Source organism: Rhyacophila brunnea, unplaced genomic scaffold (assembly GCF_057557595.1).
Source record: "Rhyacophila brunnea isolate RB1 unplaced genomic scaffold, BYU_Rbru_1.0 scaffold_4, whole genome shotgun sequence".
Lineage (NCBI taxonomy): Eukaryota > Metazoa > Arthropoda > Insecta > Trichoptera > Rhyacophilidae > Rhyacophila > Rhyacophila brunnea.
In genome coordinates, this window is record NW_028233068.1 from 5,325,262 (window position 1) to 5,339,162 (window position 13,901).

Sequence of the window (13,901 nt, forward strand, 5' to 3'; positions counted from 1 at the left end):
TAATTTTCAACTTTTATTTTAATGTACTAATGCCTTAGTCTTTTTATTAAAAACAATCAACATAAATTAATAAATAAAATAAAAAAATACAAAATCCATCACATCAACATTAACATTACAGTGTAATGAATTAATACCCTATAATCAATAGTGTTGTGAGTGTATAATTAAAATTCGATGTTATTATGTTGTATTATTTTTAAAGTTTTTTTTAATATTCTAGCACTTTTTCAACATTAAAAGGAATACAATATATCGATGAAGGTGAGTGCGTATTGTATTATTATCAATTTTAATGTATATATTATTATATAAAAGTCAAAGTCCATTTGTTTGATTTAAATTTCCTACCCAAACTGATATCTAGGTAATAAAAATAATTACAAGATAAAAAGAACTTTTTAAATACAGCGTTTTTAAATTTTCTGTTGAATCATATAAACTTGACTTGACTAGCTTAAACGACCAAAAAAAATTGTACTTGATAGAAATAATACTGTAATGTCATATTGTTTTCCATAGTAAAGCACGTATATATTAATAATTTAGTTGCTAGGACCCCAGACCAGGGGTCTGGGGTCCTAGCAACTAAATTATTAATATATACGTGCGTTACTATGGAAATCAATATGACATGTCAAGTACATTTTTTTTGATCGTTTAAGCTAGTTAAGTCAAGTTTATATGGTTTAACAGAAAATTTAAAAACGTTGTATATAAATAGTTCTTTTTATCTTGTAATTATTTTATTTCCCAACAATTCACAGCATGTGCTCTATATTTTCTAGATGCTTTGTGCCAGGATGTGGAAGTTGTGTGTATTATTTTCTTTTAAGTTCTATCTGTATGTATTTGTCGAGGAAGTACGTGATATGTTTTGACTTGGTATATTTCTGTAAGTTCTTAAATTTTCATGTATATTGGCAGTATTGGTAGTATACCTGCTAGCACTTGTGCTGATGTAAGTGATATTGTGCGATGCTATTTGCAAATTACAAATCGTCCTTGCACGGAGTTAATTTTTTGGATCGATTTTATATGGGATGCTTTATTCTAGATCGATAAGTTAAGATCTAGCGTAAGTTAAAATGGCCCCTCAGGTCTTAGATATATTATTTTTAAGACTGCAGGAGATGTCCCCCAAGTAGCATTTAGTGTCTTTAAGAAGATTTTTTTCCATTTGAGCTGCTTTCTTACATATGTAGGACCGTATGCATGAGATTCCCAAATACTTTATAAGCTAAATACTGCTCACTTGCATGCATGAGTGCAAATGTAATCCGTTGTTTAGCGACGTCACGAATGTGACATCATATGGCTCATGGCGTCCATATAATGGCAAACTTATAAAATTTTATTCCCCGTTCATTAATTTAAAATTTTGAAATTGTAAATGTGTCTGAAAGTGTGCGAACGGTACCATATTAATTTAATAATTATTAATAAATAATTATTATGAACTTTTAATAATTTATAAGTTATTTTATCACATTTAATTTATAATATTACTGCACGAAAGGATAGAGTATTCCTAGTAAACATTTACATAATATGGCAATACATGTAACGTTTCTTTATCTTGATATTTCGTCATAGCATTTTGACATTTTTCGTATTCATCGCTTTAAGTTATCTTATAATATGTAAATGTAATAATAATCTACAAAATTAACGAGACACTGAATACTCGCAGTAACAAACGTCTGCTGCATAGCTGTTAATATTTAACCTACGTGTGTGCTGTACGGAATCCATCATTAATTAAAGTGCCAGATAAAGCAGCCATTTTGAATGACGTGTGACGTCAATTTTTTACGTCACAACTAGCAGTAGATCAACGGCTATAATTATGGTGGAATATCGGTTGAATAGCTTATAAAGTATTTGGGAATCTCGTGCATACGTAGTCTGTGTGCTTTTCTTTTTAACATTGGAACGGGCCCAACGACTCAATTATAGTGTAGTAGTGGTGAAACAATTCTAGAATTACAAAAATAAATATAGTGCCCTTACTGGGAAACAAACCAAATCGAGAAGTTAGTGCCTTACACATTGCACAAAAAGATCTACCAGTATAGATAGTATGTGAGTTATTAAGATGATTGTTGATAAAAAATGTATTATAAATAAGATACGGAATGGATTTAAAAAGTTGTTTATTGTCAAATATTTGTAAATTATGTCATTAATTACAAAAAAAATCCGACTAGTAAAAGTATACATGATAGTGAAAAAATATCTTTATAAGTACGTACGTAATAAATACTACCTTTTATGGTTTTTAAAATTTGCATTATATATGTATATACATAATATAACAATGTAGGTAGGTTCAAAGAACCAAAACCAAACCATGGAATTGGTATTATCATATTGATTTTGATGAAACCAAACTACAAGAAGTTATCGATAAAAAAAAGTTCATATACAATATCTGTACACGAATACATTTATATTATACAAAATATGTTTTGATATAAATAAAATACCGATTTATTTCTTTTCCAGACCATCTTTCCAATATACCATATGGCAATCACCATGGCCGTATTATGCAAAGCTCAGTATCCTCCCGCAACATATCCTCCTGCAATGCACTTTTGGCTATATCTACCTCCTAAAACTACTACACCAAAGTATGATGAGATGACAACTAAAATGATCGGATTAAAAACAACTTCTACACTAAGTTATGATGAGCCGACAACTAAAATGATCGGAATAAAAACAACTTCTACACCAAGTTATTATGAGCCGACAACTAAAATGATCGGAATAAAAACAACTTCTACACCAAGTTATGATGAGCCGACAACAAAAATGATCGGAATAAAAACAACTTCTACACCAAGTTATTATGAGCCGACAACTAAAATGATCGGAATAAACACAACTTCTACACCAAGTTATGATGAGCCGACAACTAAAATGATCGGAATAAACACAACTTCTACACCAAGTTATGATGAGCCGACAACTAAAATGATCGGAATAAACACAACTTCTATACCAAGTTATGATGAGCCGACAACTAAAATGATCGGAATAAACACAACTTCTACACCAAGTTATGATGAGCCGACAACTAAAATGATCGGAATAAAAACAACTTCTACACCAAGTTATTATGAGCCGACAACTAAAATGATCGGAATAAAAACAACTTCTACACCAAATTATTATGAGCCGACAACTAAAATGATCGGAATAAACACAACTTCTACACCAAGTTATGATGAGCCGACAACTAAAATGATCGGAATAAAAACAACTTCTACACCAAGTTATTATGAGCCGACAACTAAAATGATCGGAATAAAAACAACTTCTACACCAAGTTATGATGAGCCGACAACAAAAATGATCGGAATAAAAACAACTTCTACACCAAGTTATTATGAGCCGACAACTAAAATGATCGGAATAAACACAACTTCTACACCAAGTTATGATGAGCCGACAACTAAAATGATCGGAATAAAAACAACTTCTCCACCAAGTTATTATGAGCCGACAACTAAAATGATCGGAATAAACACAACTTCTACACCAATTTATGATGAGAATACAACTAACATAATCGGAATACAAAAAACTACTCAACCTTATTTTGATGAGATGACAACTAGATTGATCGGAATACAAATTCCAAAGATTAGGTACTTTGGAGAATGAATTGAGAGGCTTGGGTATAAAGGAGACTATGTGATATATAAGTCAATTTTTACACCAACACATATGATAAAAATATTCACATAAAATATCACCGAATTCTTGAGTCGAGTCAGACTTCCCGTAGGTCCCCTCTAATATTTTGGTTACATAAGCCTCAAATGGTTTCCGAATAAAAGTTCTTTTATGACAAATTATAACTATATCATATTATGTGAAACTGTTCTCTGAATAATTGGAAAACATTACATTGAAGTCGATTTACTCAACTCAGTCAGTAGGGTCCGTTTAATACTTTTATGCTATAGAAACGATGTACGCATTACATTTATCACACGGTAGTCAATATGTGCATGACCTGACGATAGACTGAGGTAAATTTCGTGTTGTTGTGGTCGCCTAATACTCCAATTCTGAAGCATTATAAGTAAGAATATAATATAAACATACTTCAATCCTTTAAGTTCTAACGTCAGATATTAGAAGTAGCATATTTTTGCACCACATACGGCGTTCAAATCGCTACTGGGTGAGAGAAGGTCAACCAATGTGAGTTCATCCACAGAATTGTTCTACAAGAACGAGAAGTGTCACAGTCTCGATTGATCTCAACGATATTATAATCTCGGGCCAAATTAAAAAATATAATCACCTTTACCTAGTATTATCGTGGTATACCACACTAATTGATTAGCTAAACACCACTTTTTTGATGTTTTAACAGTTTCTACTTGCAAATATCTTCAAATGAAATCTAGCCATTTTTCAACCGTCAAAGTTCATGTTTTTGACGTTTATAAAATTGTATATGTATCCTTTGTTTTGGCAAGTTATTTGTGAAAAACATTTATATATTGCAACGGTATACTAGCGATCAATGATTTTTTAGCCTTGAGATACCATCAATGTATTTAAATCTGCCTACAATTTAACATGGATTGTTATCGAAACAAATATATGTAGAAAATTCATTTTAATATTATCTACCTCAATATGAAATAAAACTGACCACATTGAAACAAGTGAGTCCATATTGGGATTTGTCTTATGGTGATGTATGCATAGCTTCAGCTCAGTGCGTTACTGACATTCGAAGTAACAGCATGGCAAATGGGTCGTCATGTGAGTTAAGAAACTGTTAGATTTGTAATACCATTCAGTGACGAAATTTCTTCCTACGGGAGAGAAATCTGCTTCTTCAAACTATGAACACAATATTCCGAGAATTCTGAAGAAGCGAGAAGCATCTTTTCAGCTGAACGGTTTAAGCTTTGTTATTTTATATTTAATAATACAATAGTCTGTTTATATAATTATTCAAACTAAGTATAATGATATAGTTTTATAATTTATCCGTATTTTACCTATTTTGTTAAATAATTAATAACTTATTTAATTTTGATGTTTTGACTTATGATAATCTGAAAACAGGACTTAGTGTGAGGCCTCAGTGCCAGCGTTCGGCGCAGCGTTGAGCGTTGTGCGCAACTCAAACGTATAACCGTATAAATGTATAACCAAAAAAAGACACTGTCTACGAACATTTTCACACACGGTTATACGTTTGAGTTGCGCAAAACGCTCAACGCTACGCCGAACGCTACCACTCAGGACGTACATTTACGGTTATAAAAAAATTACAGTTGTTACAGTTTAGTTTGTTTAACCCTTTGTCAGTAGAATAGTCCACTGCTAACTATATTTAGAATTCAAAAAGCAGATGAATAATAATTTTTAAATGTTATGATTAGTTCTAGTCCCGAGCCACCACCAGTCTACATCGTCCCTCCTTACCAATACTTGCCCGCTAAGAAAAAATGTGATGGCAACAACGAAGTTGGCGACCAAGAAACAATAGTGAGTAGATGTATACATTTCTATTTTCATTTTACAGCATGGAGGTTACGTCATTAACATACTTTTTAACAGAATTTATTGTAAGCACTACATTTTTGTTCTGGAACACACGCGCATTGACAATCATGTGATTTTTGGCATTCGCTGGATTCGAGCCCAAAGCAACTACCTACTTCATAACTGAGCACTCTGCCACCACTCTATCGTGAAGCTATATCATACGTATTTTTGTCACTAAATTTCAAAACCCGCTATAACAGTTTTTTGAAATAATTAAGATATGTTATATATCAATGGATTCGTTTTTATCTTTACACGAAAATTTTATCTACTCTTTCAAACTCCGCTATGATAGACTATCATTTATAAAACAAAATCAATACGACGTGTAACATTTAAAAGCTTTTAGTTCAAAAAGTTTTTAAAGATTTTCTCAAAATAATGGAAAAGTGTTATAGCGGGTTTTGAAAATTAGCGACACATTTATGTTTTATCACATTGTAGTCGTATATTAAAATTAATTGACTATCGAACAACCTTTTAAGGAAAAACGTGTAAAAAAGCTTGTTTCCAAGATTCTATTTGATTTATGCTTTTTACTTTTCTATTCGAGTATTTTTTGCGACCCGGGGTGTGCCTTACTTCAGGCACTATGAATACTCATCAATGACAAATTTAATATTATACAACTGAAAAAATATAGTTAAATATCACTTATGATATCCTAAATTTAATGAATTTATTAAAAGATCATAAAAAACATTATCATTTAAAGAAGTTAATAGAAAATCTGTGGGAAAACTATTTTAAATTTCGATTTTCTTCGAAATATCTTACATTAATACTGTTAGTACTAAGGATTCCAATCCCGGGATATCAAATCCCGGGATCCCGAGCTATTTTGATACCTATGAATCCCTGGATTGATAAACATAATCCCAAAACTTTCAGGATTGATTTTTTTATCAATTTTTATGGAAAATAAAATAAAAACGAAAATATAACAGAAAAAATACTTTTAATAACAAATAACTACATTAGAAATAAACTGAGTTTGAATAATGTTTGATTTATACCCATGTGTAAGTTGCCGATTCATTTTATTTTTTCACATAAAAAAATAAAAATGAGAAAGATTGGAAAAAACAATGCTTCGCACTATTAATAAAGTAATTCCACCATGATCTCATACGTTTTACGGCAGTTTCATATTGGGCTGACTAATTAGATTTATGAAGCGGATATGAAGTAAAGCAAATCTCTCTAACCCATTAATTAAGTTTTTACTATCAGAAACAGCAATCTCATATTAAATTCACATTATTATTTATATTACAATATTACTTACTCCATTAAACTTATGTATTTCTAAGATTGAACGTATACAATATTAACAATAAATGTCTTAAATAGTATAAATTATACTAGATTTATTTTTGACCGATTTTATCAATGTTATTTGTAAATATAAAATTTTTATATTAACAATGGAAAAAAATGCCAATCCCGGGATTGTCAAGTTGTAATCCCGAAATCCCGGGATCAGAATTTTGGCTCGGGATTGGATTCCCTAGTTAGTACATAGTTGAATCAACAATCTTATTAAAATGTTATTTTCAAGTAATAAAAAAACTATATGAATGTATTGCAAACCTTATAAAAATTAGATAATAAAACATTCAAATACTAAGTAGAAAATTTCAAAACTTAAATCAACTATAATAATTCAAATTCAGTTACCCTAAAGTGCCTTCGGTTGATAGTATTAATTATTTAGCTTGTTTCTTATGCGTAAATGGTAGGTTCCTTTTGATTGCTCTGTGTATTGAATTTATTGATATTTTAGTACCTACCCTACTGTAATGTCTCGAGACGTAGCTAGACGGAACCGTCTAAAATATTAAAATCAATATTTGTTTGTTTGTTCGTATTTTATGCGCTGCCATACCGTTCATCCGATTGCGATAAAACTTTGTCAACTTATTGCTTGCACTTGCGCAAAGAGTATAGAGGCTTATCTTATATATAAAAATGAATGTCTGTCTGTCCCATATGCGTTCCTATGCCATTCATCCGATTGCGATGAAATTTTGGTAAGTGGTTGTATGCACACCCGCAAAAGTTTCTAAATTAGAAAAATCATCATTTTCTTCTTCTTCTTCATTCTATTTTCTTTTATTCGTATGGTTCCTATACCATTCATCTGATTGCAACGAAACTTTCGTCAGTTATTGCACGCACACCCGCAAAGGTTTCTAAATTAGACAAACTATCTTCTTCTTCATTATATCTTCTTTTATTCGTATAGTTCCTATACTATTCATCCGATTGCGATGAAATCTTCGTCAGTTGTTGTGGTAACACCCGCAAAGGTTTTTGCATTGATACAACTATTTTCTTCTTCTTTTTCTTCTATTCTATCTTCTTCTCTTCGTATGCGTTCTTATACCATTCATCCGATTGCGATGAAATTTTGACGGGTTGTTGTGCGCCCGCGAAGGTTTCTGAATTAGTACAACCATCCTCTTCTTTTTTTATTCGTATGCGTTCCTATACCATTCATCCGATGGCAATAAAATGTTGATCAAGTGTTGTGCTCACGCCCGCAAAGGTTTCTGAATTGATACAACCATTTTCTTCTTCTTTTTCTTCTATTCTATCTTCTTCTATTCGTATGCGTTCTTATACCATTCATCAGATTGCGATGAAATTTTGACCAATTGTGCGCACGCCCGTGAAGGTTTCTGCAAACAACCATCTTCTTCTTCTTCTATTCGTATGCGTTCCTATACCATTCATCCGATTGCAATGAAACTTTGGTGAGTTGTCATGCGCACGCCCGCGAAGGTTTCTGAATTAGTACAACCATCTTATTCTTCTTCTATTCGTATGCGTTCCAATACCATTCATCCGATTGCGATGAAACTTCAGTTGTTGTGCGCACACCTGCGAAGGTTTCTAAATTAGTATTATATAAAATACAAAGTTTGTTGTTTGTTTGTTCCATCCAGTTGTGATTTTTTTTTACTACATATTAATAACATTAATAGCGTTTTCATATTTTGGATTAGATTTTAATTTAGTGTTCTTTTGTTTGACCTTTACTCCTATTAGAATTATTTTCATATTGCCATATTGTATTACACAGATATTTTTATATTAAAAAAATAATTACCTCTTATATTTTTTTAAATATCTAAGAAAGATAAATATAACCACGAAGCGACCCTGTGCGAAGCCGGGTACTTCAGCTAGTTGTATATAAATATAATGATTATGGAAAGAATATAAACATAAGGAAAACATTTTCACTTATTTAGCAGCTATCAGTTTATTTGCCGTACTTATTATCATTTTTCCTCTATATAGATTATTGGTATATTGAAATTTTGCCGCTATCTTTAGACTACTTGCTTACTAACTACCTCGCGGTATACCACATTTTCGGATCTCAAAAGTCACAGAAACACCAGCGACTAATCAGACGAAACTAATTAAAAATAGTGTTATCACAATATATGCAAATCGATGGGGCAGTACCTTACCCTCTTTGAGGTGGTACAACAAGCTTTTGTAAGACAAATCACTGTGAATCACCATTCTCAGTATTTTATGATAATATTATTTAGTATATTATTCAAATAAAAAACCATTGGCATAAACCTAGTTTTAAGGAATTTATTTTAATAATATTATGTATAATGTTTTTATATACCTATATTTATATACTTTTTTTAGAAAGGTACAGTACTTTCTCAGTAATTCGCCACCCCATAACCAGACACAAGTTTCCAATTAGTGAAAGCGGCAGATTATTATAGTGCATACATATAAAATATGGTAAAAATTAAAACAGGCATTTCGTAAAATTTGTTTTTTTGAGAAATTTGTACTAGCAAATAACGGTTCTATTTATAATGAAAATCAAGTATTTACTAAATTCTACATATTTATAAACTAAGTTTATTAACTAAATATTAAACAATAAATCACTTGATTGTTCAGTGGGGCAGATATTCTTGAATGGGTTAGGATTCCTGGCTTTCCCTATGACCAAGAGCTTTATTTTGTGTGTCCCGGTTGCATTGGAGCACGGCATAATAATTATGATGCGGTTCTTGGACACTTTCCTCCGTGGAACATTACTTTCTTCGCGTTAAAAGTACGTTTCACGAAGGAGAAGTTTCCAAAATAAACCCGTCTCCCGTTGTATACTTGTACGCGGCGGACTACTGAATTTGACAATCGAATATTGGCGAATTTTAGAGCTTAATTTTGTGCTTTCAATTAGTAAAAATAACGGTGGATTATAGTAGTTGTCCGATAATCGAGCAGCGGATTACTGAGATTGTACTATATATTAGATAAATCATTCACACATTTTTCGCTGTCATCGGATTCCTGTGAACCAGATCTCAATTATAATATTATTTATTAAATATTCATTTTTCACGTAGAATCAGTCAGTATATTATAATATAATATGATTTCGTAATGTAATGAGTTAACGGATCCTCAATTTCATAATATTACAAATTAGTATTATTACATAATCATTTCAACATATTATTCCGTAGTGAGCTGGTTAATAAATATCGGGTCATAATTGATTGGACATGTCACTCGATTATAAGTTCTCGTTAAAACACATCTCACCGAATTGTCATAAATTTATTATATTGTATCAATTGTACCCTTGTAATTATTGAAACAGTAAATAAACTCCCGCCTTCTCTACGAACACCTACTACCGTCTTTGATCTGCAACAGCTGTCCACCACCGACCGAATCAGATTACTACACATTTAATTCATAAAACGGTTAATTCATTAAAAGGGTTATCATTTTAAAAGTAATTTTACATAGCCTATAATATTATAATCCTTTTTTAGGAAAGTAAATACAATGTAACGGATGTGAAATCAGGTAACGACTACGGCTCCCGGACTGTCATTGATGCAAAACGGACTACCGGATATTATTACTTACTACTCCCTGACGGCAGGAAACAGGTGAACCTGAATTCATTTATGTTACACTCTTACTGTTTTGATAGGTTCCATGACAAAACAAAACAGTGACAAAACAGAACATGACAAAGCAGAACGGTGACAAAACAGAACATGACAGAATAGAACAGTGACAAAACAGAACAGCCAGGGGAAAAATAAAACATTATTTTTTGTGGAAACTATTTATTAATTAAATACTTATAAAACTTATGTTTATAAACAATATAAAACATAGGTACTTAAATATTTAATGTTTTTCAATTTTAAAATTTGTAAGTGAAATCATCAACCGTTTATTAGGTATAATATCATTTTTTTTACAAAACTGTTATTTTGAAAATAAAGCATTTTTTTAGCCAGAGATTATTATAAGTCAATGCTCATATAAGCCCCCTTGAAATTATAAAGAAAAGGTATGAGACCCTTAGTAAATGAATAGCAATAGTTGTGCATGAAAATCAAACAGATAAATTGAGGTTTTTACGCCGAATGGCCAACATGCAGTAATTACGTTATTAAATTGTATATACACTAAATATAAAAAAGCACTACTTTCAAAATAACTGTTTTGTAAAAAAAATGTATGTATTCTTACCTAATAAACAGTTGATCACTTCACTTAAAATAGAAAAAAAAATATATTAAATATTTATAAGTATATATTTTGTTTATAAACTTACGAGTAAGTTTTATTAGTATTTAATTAATAGGCTAATAGATTCCACAAAAATTAATGTTTTATTTTTCCCCTGGCTGTTCTGTTTTGTCACTGTTCTGTTTTATCATGTTCTGTTTTGTCATGTTCTGTGTCGTCATATTCTGTTTTGTCACTGTTCTGTTTTGTCCGGTTAACGTTTTGATATTATGTTAGCACCATGGCCCACACATCCTGAAGTGGACCCCCCCCCATCTATCGCTAAGGTTAAAGGCAGTATGATATCTACAGCAACGTTTTCCAAATTGTGGTATTCAGTGATTTTTTGAGCGATTTTTGTTTTTTAATACATCCTCTTGAATTATAGAGTTGATGAGTACACACAATAATCAAAAATTGCATCGTACGACCACATATTTTTAAATCTTTATATCCTTGAAGTAACATGGCGCCAGTCGTCTTTGTTTTACTATCAGAGAAAAAAAAATATGTGTGTTTATCTCACTTATTCTGTATTTCCCATTTTCCAACGTGGATCCAAAGATTTTTCGGAGTATTTAGCGCTTGAAGACAGCTAATTGTTTTTCCTCGTTTTGAGTTAAGCACCAAGTCTCACAGCCATAAATGACCACTGGCCTTAATTGCTTTATATATTATATAAGTTTATTTCTTCGGCCTAGAATTTTCGACCCCACCAGTCGCTTGCAGGCATGCCAGCCTTTATTCCCGAAGATAAAGCGGATTTTTATCTCATCTGCTGTCTTATTTAGGGTATTTGGGCTGGATCCAAGATACGTGAACTTGTCCACCCCTTCATATGTATGCTGACATATGTCTATATTCTGCAGCGGTACCTGATCGCGTGTGCTGATCATATACTTAGTTTTTGACTGTCTTCAAAGTCAAATCTTTTTGAACGTTGGTTTTTAATAATTTCCAGATAGTCACATACATAGCTGACGAGAATGGATACAGAGCCGACATCACTTACGAAGATCCTAGATCCTAGTCATCAATTAAAAAGAAGACTTCAAGTACTCTACAGAGAATAATATGTTTCCAATGGATGTCTTTAGCAAACGATGATATAAAATCCTACATCGAACGTAAAATTCATTACATACAATAAGTTGTTAAAAGATGTGTTATCAAATTCAATTTGTGATATAATATATTAAACATAAATTAAAATGCGCATTAAACTTCTTTACAAACAGACCTCAATTTAATATTTCAGCTCTCCATGAAATAATTTTACTTTATGGATACAATATTTTACCATTTCCTTTCTTTGTTAAGGGGGGACATGCTCGTCGAAGGTCAAAATTGAGTTTTTATTGTATTTTCAAACCATGATCCTGGACACTCCTTAAACGTTGTAGATAATCTATTTATATAATTTTGAAGCCTTATTATCTTTTATAGTTATTTTACACATTTGATGACTGCATGAAGTATTTTTGTTACATAAAATAGTATTCTTTTAAACCTCTCGCTCTAATGTTTTAGAATATAGTCATATTTCGGTACAGAACTGTGCAGTGGTGTTAAGATTTTTTACGTTTATTAATTTTTAAACGCATTTATAAAACCATTAGTATAATTTATTACGAGATAATTTTTGTAAAATATTCACGATAAAAAATTATTTTGATAATCTCTGTGATCCCAAATTTGACAAGAATTAGGCATTTTATTATTCAAAAAATCGGCAAGATTAACACATTTGAAGATGATTCTAAAGATACTTATGATAAGCTATGTCTTTGACCATTTAAGTGTGATAAAAATCTTATGAATAATGATTGCTTTATAATAATTATTGACCTAAGCATAAGGTAGTGTTTTTTTGAAATACGCCATTTCTTTTGTCATTCCCTAGTGGTTAAGCTACAACATACGGCCGTAGCCATAAAATGACAAACTATAATTAAAGTAGGAAGTAAAATTATGTTAACGCGCGTGTTTGAACATGTACCTAACTGAATTTTTTTTTATTTTTTTTTAAACGGTACATGTTCAAACACACGCGTCAATATCATTTTACTCCCTACTTCAATTATAGTTTGTCAATTTATGGCTACGGCCGTATGTTGTAGCTTAACCACTGGGGAATGACAAAAGAAATGGCGTATTTCAAAAAAACACTACCTTATTCTTAGGTCAATAATTATTATAAAGCAATCATTATTCATAAGATGTTTATCACACTTAAATGGTCAAAGACATAGCTTATAATAAATATCTTTAGAATCATCTTGAAATGTGTTAATCTTGCCGATTTTTTGAATAATAAAATGCCTAATTCTTGTCAAATTTGGGATCACAGAGATTATCAATATAATTTTTTATCGTGAATATTTTACAAAAATTATCTCGTAATAAATTATGCTAATGGTTTTATAAATGCGTTTAAAAATTAATAAATGTAAAAAATCTTAACACCACTGCACAGTTCTGTACCGAAATATGACTATATTCTAAAACATTAGAGCGAGAGGTTTAAAAGAATACTATTTTATGTAACAAAAATACTTTATGCAGTCATAAAATGTTTAAAATAACTATAAAGGATAATAAGGCTTCAAAATTATATAAATAGATCATCTACAACGTTTAAGGAGTGTCCAGGATCATGGTTTGAAAATACAATAAAAACTCAATTTTGACCTTCGACGAGCATGTCCCCCCTTAATAATTTATAT